Below are 8,086 nucleotides of genomic sequence, written 5' to 3'. Positions count from 1 at the left end.
GCTTCTGGGGCTGCAAAGGAGCTGAGAGGGGCTTGTGTTGGGCCCTGGCCCCCTGCTCCTTGGGTAGCTGCTGACTTGCTTACTGACCTTTACCAGATGGCCTCCCTATGCTGATTTCCTGCTGGCTTCCTTCCTAGAAAACAGCTAACCTCAGGTTCCTTGTTCCGTGCATCCCGCATAGTTGAGTAAACAGCTAGGACGTGAGCTAGTGAACTTTTGCCCTCCCGGGTTTTTCCATCACGCTGTTAGTCTGTATTTAAGGTCCCTGCTTCCCTTCAATAAACAGCATTCTACTGATACAAATGACCCGCTGTCCTGTCCTCAGCCCCTCACTCGGACTTGATGAGTTGCTTTGTAGCGTGGCCACTACAGCCTCCAAGAAATCTGTCAGTTTGGGCCCCAGGAAAGCTGTTAGTTTAGCCTCCAGGAAATCTGTCGGTTTGGGCCCTGAGATTATCTGTCAGTTTGGGTCCAACCAAATCTGTCAAGGAGAATGTAGCTTTCAGTTTGGGTCCTGCCAAATCTGTCAAAGAGAAGGCAGCTATCAAGTCATGTGCTGCTATCCCCTCTGCTCCAACACCACCACTGGCAGCTACCCCTCCGCCGCAGTATTCTTGGGGTGATCTACCACAATACCTGCCTGCCTCAGGAGGTGGCTACTCTCCCGTGGTGCCAGGTGTCTTACAACCCTCACAGCCTGTGCCACTGTCAGTCCATAGGCCCATAGAAGCCTTATAGACTGGGAGCCTAAATGCCAATGCCCAGCACTGGATTCCCATCCCCAGAGCTGATCTCTTCTTCATCTGGAAGGCCACCAATGAGTCAGGCCCAGATTCCCCCTACTTTCAGCAGGTCATTGCTAAATGGTCCATGCAGTAACAAACTTATTTCTATTGGTACCATTTGCTTTTAAAGCTGTGTTAGAGCCTGAAGTCTTTCTTAGCTGAAAATCAGTCTATGAGGATCAGGCAGAATCCCAGGCCCGAACGAACATCTTACATAATGTCCAGGTGACCTATGATATGCTCACAGAGTGTAGGAAATATGTCCATCCAGTGCACCAGGCACAGATTGGCTTCAATGCCTATTTTCAACAAGTCTCGGACCTGGACCTCAAGGCCCCCAGAGCCTATACTTCCGCAATTTTATCCAACAGCCCGGGGAGCTATTCACCAACTTCTTGGCCCGTGTGAATGAGGCAGTAGAGCACAGAGTGGATGTGGGCCCCACTAGACACATGCTATTAACAACTGACTTGGGAGGGACTCAATACCCAAATCTGTAATACAGCTATGTGGTATAAGGACATACATAAAAATGGGTGCAGGCCACCAGAGACCTTGACCCCAGCACCAGTCCAATCGTTGCTCTTACTGCCTCCCTGGATGCTTGCCTCACTGACAAGCAGGGTACTAATGACACTCCCAAGGGTCCTCAGGTAGACAGAACTTGCTGGGGATGTGGCAAAACAGGCTATCTGTGGCATGACTGCCCCCGGGCAGAAACTATGATCTGATGCCCCAGATGCAATAAAGGATTTCATTGGGCAAAGGATTGCAGGTCACAGCTTGCTGAAACACCAGCCCCTTTACACTCCAGGTGAGGCACTCCTCAGCCCTGCCAGTAAAAGGCTCTGGTAACCCAAAATCTATTAAGACAATGCCCATCTTTCCAAAGGTTTGGTTGACAAGGGTGCAAATGCTACCATTTTAACCAAGACTGGGATTCTTCACTTCCAACACTGGAAGTTTAAACCTAGCCCCACTATGATTCGTGTGGGAGGCCTACTAGATTCTAAGATGAACACCCATCCAGTCCATTGGATGGATCTTGATGGCAATCGGGAAGCCATTCACCCTATCATTTCCAATGTACCTAGAAACCTCTGGGGCAGAGATATAAGTGTAGTCCTAATTATAGATGACAGGGCATTTTTTGATGACATCAAGGTCCATGAAAAGGCATGTCTTGTGGTCCGTGGCCCTGCACAACATATGCACCCCCAATTCTGAAGGCCACTGTCCCCATGAGATCCACCACAACCAAGCCCCCTAGCCCCATTCCATTGACGTGGCTCTCAGATCAAGAAGTGTCAGGGACAAGGACAGAACCTCTAGCTAATGGAAAAATACAGACCTTTAGAAGAGCTTAATGGAAAAATACAGGCCCCTGATAAGATAGGAACAAGACCATCTTGCAGTCAGGTTGCCTAGCGACAGGACATTGAGTCAGAAACCTTGGCCTTTTCACCCTGCCAATATTTTGCACAAACATCCTGCAGCTGTGTTAACTTCCTTCATGTAGATAACAGTTTCCTGCTCACCCTTCCCTTCGAGAGTTATATGAACCCTCTTGGAGAAAAATAAAGTTGCACCTTGATCAGAATCCTGTCTTGGTGTCTTCCTTTGTGTCTTCTATCCTTATCATTCCATCCTTATTAATAACCTCTTTTCCGTCAGGGGAATGTTTATGGACCTTTGTGTCCATAAACATGGGGATGGCTCGGGGACTGTTTAGATGATTACTACAGGGCTTTTGGACCAGAGAAGGTCCCCGTCACCACATTCTCTTACTGGAACCTTATTAATGACATTCGTAGGGTCCATAAACATTCCCGATGGAAAAGAGGTTATTAATACAGGAGAAAAAATCTTAAAAGAAGCCTTCCGCGTCCCCTCTACCTGCCCTCAGACCCCCCTAGTGCTTTCTCGTGCGCCTTCAGTCAGTCCCTCGGACCACGTCCTGCGCTCTATGTAAAAGGGGATGCTCATGACTTCTGAACCTAAGAATCCTCAGGACTCCGCCCCTCCCCATCTCCATCCCTCTCTTAATAATCTTACCTCTAACTCCCCTCTAGACCCCACCGAGGAAGCTTCCCTAGAGAAAGAGGCGGCCCATTACCACAATCCAGACTGGCCACCCTACAAAAATCTCCCCTTAAAACAGGGGTCCCTGGGCCCTTTTAAACCACCTCAAAAATCTCCGGCAGTTCCCCCTTCCACAACGCCCCCTCCCTATGTTTCTCCATCTTCCCACGTTTGCGGGCCGACCTTGATGAGTTGCCCCCCCATCCCAGATCTCGGCTCACTGTGACGGGCTTGCAGGGAACATATTGAGTTTTTAAGGGAATTAAAAATTATTGACAAAGAACTTAAAGACCTCGTCCTTGAGGCGGTGGCTCCCGGCTCGCTAAAACCATCTCAAAAAACTATTAAATCAAAAATTAAGTCTCAGCCTGTCCTGGCATTTCCCATTACCCGGAGCCAGACCTCTGGGGACTGATCTGAGGCGGGTGTCCAGAGCGGCCCCTCAGAGGGTTTGGAAGACCAAAATGAGGAGGAGGAGGAGGAGGAGGAGGAGGAGGAACCGTCATCAGAGGACCCCCCGCCAGGACAGACTTGCCAAAAATTAAATTTCTGCCTTGTTGAAAAGCTTAAATCCGCCTGGGCTCAGTATGGTCCTACGCCTCCTTTTACATAAGCCTTGGTGGAAAACCAGAGTGAACATTGGTTGACCCCTAACGACTGGTACTTTCTTGCCCATGAGGCTCTTTCGGGGGGTGACTTTGTCCTCTGGAAAACAGAATTTACAGAAAACGGTCGAGAGGTTGCTCAAAAAAATATTTAACAGTCGTCCTCAAAAACTTGGACGCTAAAGAAACTTCTCGGCAACTCCCCCATGATGCAAATGAAGCACAGGCAAAATTCCCTCCCGGCCTCCTGGCCCAGATTCAAAACGCTGGGGTCCGGGCCTGGAAACACCTTCCCCAAAAGGGGTCAGCTACCACCTCATTGGCAAAGATTCATCAGGGCCCTGATGAGGTTTTTAGCGATTTTGTCTCTCGCTTAAATGATGTTGCCGAGAGACTGTTCGGGCCGGGCGAAAACAAAAGTACCTTCATTAAACACTTGGCCTTTGAAAACACAAACCCTGCCTGCCAGGAAGTCCTCCGCCCCAAGAAAAACAGGGTGGACCTGTCTGAATAGTCAGACTCTGTTCGGGTGTTGGTGCCCATGCCATGGGATTAGCAATCGGTGCCACCCTGAGGGCTTCGCAACAGCCTGGAACCCACACCTGTTACTCCTGCAAACAACCCAGACATTTAGCTAGGGAATGCCCCCAGAAAGGTAACAGCCTCGTGCCCTTAGCCCAGCCAGCCCAGGAGGCTGCCTCTATAAGGCCCCCGCTGCAACAAGGGCCGTCACTGGGCTAGTCAAAAACCAATTATCTTGGTCAACCCCTTCCTCCGCGGGTGCCGGGAAACTTCCAGAGGGGCCAGGGCCTCCATGAGGAGAGCACCCTGGGGCCTTGAGATCCACTCACCCCCTAGCTCCCCAGCCTCAAAAAATTCCCCCACCCCAGATCCCTTCTCCTCCCTCCGAAGAGCAACTCCAGGCAGTGCCGGATTGGACTTGTGTGCTGCCACCGAAACAGTATTAAACTCCCTTGAGGGGGCTCAGGTCATCCCTACAGGGGTGACAAGACCCTTACCTCCTGATGTTTGCAAGTTTGTCCTTGGCTGTGCTTCTGTGGCCCTCCGAGGGGTCCAGGTCTACCCTGGCATGATAGTGATTTCACGGGGGAAATTGAGATTCAGGCCACTACAGTAAATGGCACGGTCACGATTCCTCAAGGTACGTGCCTGGCACAGCTGGGTCCTCTACCCTCGTCTGTCTGTGATAATCCCTCAATTACAGACACCCCCCGGGGATCAGCCGGATTGGGGTCATCGGATGCCTACTGGGTCCAGCCTGTCACTCAGGATCGCCCTACACTTACCCTTACTATAGAGGGAAAGAAGTTCCAGGTATCTTGGATACAGGGGGCAGATGTCACAGTCATTTCCCAGTCTCACAGGCCATCCACTTGGCCACTGGTTCCATCCCTCACCAATTTAAAAGGAATTGGTCAGTCTAATAATCCTTTGACTAGTTCAAAGGTACTTTCCTGGAAGGACGAGGCAGGAAACCAGGGGACTGTCACTCCTTTTGTGGCTCCGGGCCTGCCTGTTAATCTTTGCGGAAGGGACAAACTTTCACAAATTGATTACCTGTGTCTCATGGATGTTAAACTAATAAAGGAACACCAACCAATACAAGCAGAGTACCAAACACTACAATGGTCACTAGCCCAAGACTTTAATTTTCTCACACCTACTTCGTAATATGTAAAATTTTTTCCTAAGCTCCAAACACCAGCTTAAGCTCATCTGACAGGTCGGATCTACTTCAAATAAGTGCCAAACCCAAACTTTCCTGGTCTGGGGACCCCCTCTATCACTCTAGGAAACCCTCAAAGGCAAAAATAAAAATGATACTTTCTTCTAAGATTTTCTCTGTCTCACCAGCATTCTGTCAGACACGAGTGGTCAGAGTGCCCAGCCAAGAAAAATGAACAGCTCCAAGGGAACAGATGACAGCCCACCATCCCAGGATGTCTTTCTACCTCAGAAGCCCCTTTCCTCCCCCAAAGAGTCAACCAACGCCCACCAAGTCAGCTGGAAGCACTCTGTCCGGGAAAAAGGACGCCCCTATTCCTGTTCATCCACTTTTTTATAAAGAAAAAAGCATGGAATGGAGAGAGGCCTGCCCCTAGGTCCCATCCCTGGGAGCCAGCCATTCCGCAGAGGACCTGCCCAGCTTGGCCCCAGGTTCTGGCCATCGGGCAGGATCTCTCACCACACCGGGAAGGTTCCCCTTCTCCATGACCTCCGGCAGACCCTGCAATCTCCATGCCCTGCCCCCATGCCCAACTGCCCGAGAACCCAGCAACTTCCTGAGACTCAGAGACCAGCCCCCATCTCCCATCTGGACAAGAGGTGAGTGCCTGGGCCCATATCCAGAGAGGCCTGCCCCTAGGTCCCATCCCTGGGTACCAGCCATTCCGAGGAAGACCTGCCCAACTTGGCCCCAGGATCTGGCCATCCAGCAGAACCCCTCCATACCCACTGGGAAGGTTCCCCTTCTCCAAGACATCATGGGGAGACCCTGCAATCTCCACACCCTGCCCCCACACACATCCATCCAAGACCCCAGCCACTTCGTGACACTGAGAGACCAGCCCCCAGCTCCCATCCAGCCCCCGAGCTCCCATCTGGACAAGAGATGAGGGCCTGGGCTCATACCCAGAGAGGCCTACAACTAGTTCCCATTCCTGGGCACCAGCCATTATGAGGAAGACCTGCCCAACTTGGCCCCAGGTTCTGGCCATCAGGTGGGCCCCACGGGAAGGTTCCCCTTTTCTAAGACCACAGGCAGACCCTGCAATCTCCACGCCCTGCCCCCACACCCATTCTCCTGAGACCCCAGCCACTTCCTGAGACTTAAAGAGACCAGCCCCCAGCTCCCATCTGGCCCAGAGCTTCCATCTGGAACAGAGAGAGGCTTCCTGAATCTGTCAGCTCTGTCTGGACCAAGAACGAATCCACAGGGAGATGGGAAAACGTCAAGGCATTAAGTACATACAACGACATAAAGAGCAATACAGCATCACTAAAACCTAGCCCTCCTCCAACAGCTAGACCTGAACATCACAAAATGGAAGAAGCACAAGAAAGCAACCTTATGAATAACATCATGAAGAGGGTAGAGGCTTATATAGAAGAAATCACAAATGAAATTCAGAAAAAAAACAAACAAAAAATGGGAAGAATGCTATAAAAAAAACTAGAGGAAAGGACAAATAAAGCAGAAGAAAACAATAAATCCCTGAAAGAAAATCATGAAAAAGCAATGAAACAGATGAAGGAAACAGTCCAAGACCTGAAAAGGGAAATAGAAAAAATGAAGACACAATCAGAGGGAATGCTGGAAATAGAAAATCTGAGTAAACAAATAGGAACTTCAGATGCAAGTATAATCAACAGAATGCAAGAGATGGAAGAGATGATCTCTGGCGATGAAGATACAGTAGAAGAAATAGATTCATCAGTCAAACCAAACACTAAAGCCAACAAAGTCATGACATAAAATGTCCAAGAAATTTGGGACACCATGAAAAGACCAAACCTACGAATAATAATAAGGATAGAGGAAGGAGAATACCAACTCAAAGGCACAGAAAATATATTCAACAAGATCACAGAAGAAAACTTTCCCAACTTAAAGAAGGAAATGCCTATGAAGATACAAGAAGCATATAGAACATCAGACTAGACCCCCCAAAAAAGTCCTCTCGCCACGTAACAATTAAACAACTAAATGTACAGAATAAAGAAAGAATATGAAGAGCAGCAAAGGAAAAAGGCCAAGGGACTTATAAAGGCAAACCAATCAGGATAACACTCAATTTCTCAATGGAGACTTTGAAAGCCAGAAGGACCTGGACAGATGTAATGCAGACACTCAGACTATGAATGCCAGCCTAGACTAATATACAGAGCAAAACCTTCAATCATCATAGACAGAGTGAACAAGACATTCCAAGACAAATCCATATTGAAACAATACTTATCCACAAACCAAGCCCTACAGAAAGCACTAGAAGGAAAATTCCAACCTAAGGAAGTCAGACACACCCACAAAAACACAGGCAATAGATAATGCAACAGCAGTAAACCCCAAAGAAGAGAAGTACATACACACTACCACCAAAAAATAATAGGCTTGAACAATCACTGGTCATTAATATCCCTTTATAAGGTGGATTTAATTCACCTATAAAAAAGACACAGGCTAACAGAACGGATATGAAAGCAGGACCCATCTTTCTGCTCCATACAAGAAACACACCTCAAATTCAAAGATAGACAATACCTAAGAATAAAAGGTTGAGAAAAGTCTTTCCAATAAAATGGTCTTAAGAAGCAAACTGGTGTAGCCATCCTGATATCCAGCACAAGAGACTTCAAACTAAAATCAATCAAAAGAGATCAAGAAGGGCATTAAATACGCATCACAGGAAAGATCCACCAAGATGAAGTTTCCATTTATGCCCCAAACACAAGGGCACCCACATATGTAAAACAAACATTACTAAAGCATAAACCACATATAAAACCCCACACATTAATAGTGGGAGACTTCACCCCACTTTCACCACTGGACAGATCAGCCAAATCGAAACTTAACAGAGAAATAAAGGACTT

General features: G+C 48.4%; 1 protein-coding gene across 4 annotated transcripts in view; it reads right to left on the bottom strand.

The window, feature by feature from the left end:
- LOC128100332 (NOP protein chaperone 1-like) overlaps positions 1-8,086 on the bottom strand; it is a 168,446-nt gene that overhangs the window by 135,759 nt on the left and 24,601 nt on the right. The window lies entirely within an intron of this gene.

This window comes from Peromyscus californicus, unplaced genomic scaffold (assembly GCF_007827085.1).
Source record: "Peromyscus californicus insignis strain IS unplaced genomic scaffold, ASM782708v3 Scaffold_78__1_contigs__length_188168, whole genome shotgun sequence".
NCBI lineage: Eukaryota > Metazoa > Chordata > Mammalia > Rodentia > Cricetidae > Peromyscus > Peromyscus californicus.
This window is presented reverse-complemented; position numbering and strand designations above follow the sequence as displayed.